The sequence below is a fragment of the Galeopterus variegatus genome, unplaced genomic scaffold (genome assembly GCF_000696425.1).
Source record: "Galeopterus variegatus unplaced genomic scaffold, G_variegatus-3.0.2 Scaffold15672, whole genome shotgun sequence".
NCBI classification, from domain to species: domain Eukaryota; kingdom Metazoa; phylum Chordata; class Mammalia; order Dermoptera; family Cynocephalidae; genus Galeopterus; species Galeopterus variegatus.
In genome coordinates, this window is record NW_007741783.1 from 13,098 (window position 1) to 13,601 (window position 504).

The following is a 504-nucleotide window of genomic DNA, read 5'->3' on the forward strand; positions in this document are numbered from 1 at the left end:
TCAAGAAAGTAATCCCATTCACAACAGCTACCAAAAATAGAAAAATTATATAGGAGCAAATTTAGCTGAGGAGGGCAAAGACCTCTGGAGTGAAAGTTATAAAACACTGGTGAAAAAAACTGAACAGAATACAAATACATGGAGAGACATCCCATGTTCATGGGTAGAAATAATTAACATCATCAATATGTCCATATTACCCATAGCAATCTACACATTCAAATCAATCCCTATCAAAATACCAATGTCATTGATCATTTAGAAAAACTGATCTTAAAATTTGTATGGAACCACAAAAGACCCCATATAGCTAAAGAAAGCAGGGCCAAGCCCGTGGCACACTCGGGAGTGTGCGGCACTGGGAGTGCAGCGACGCTCCCACCACAGGTTCATATCCTATATAGGAATGGCCGGTGCGCTCACTGGCTGAGCTTGTTGTGGATGACACCACACCAAGGGTTGTGATCCCCTTACTGGTCACGAAAAAGAAAAAAAAGAAAAAGA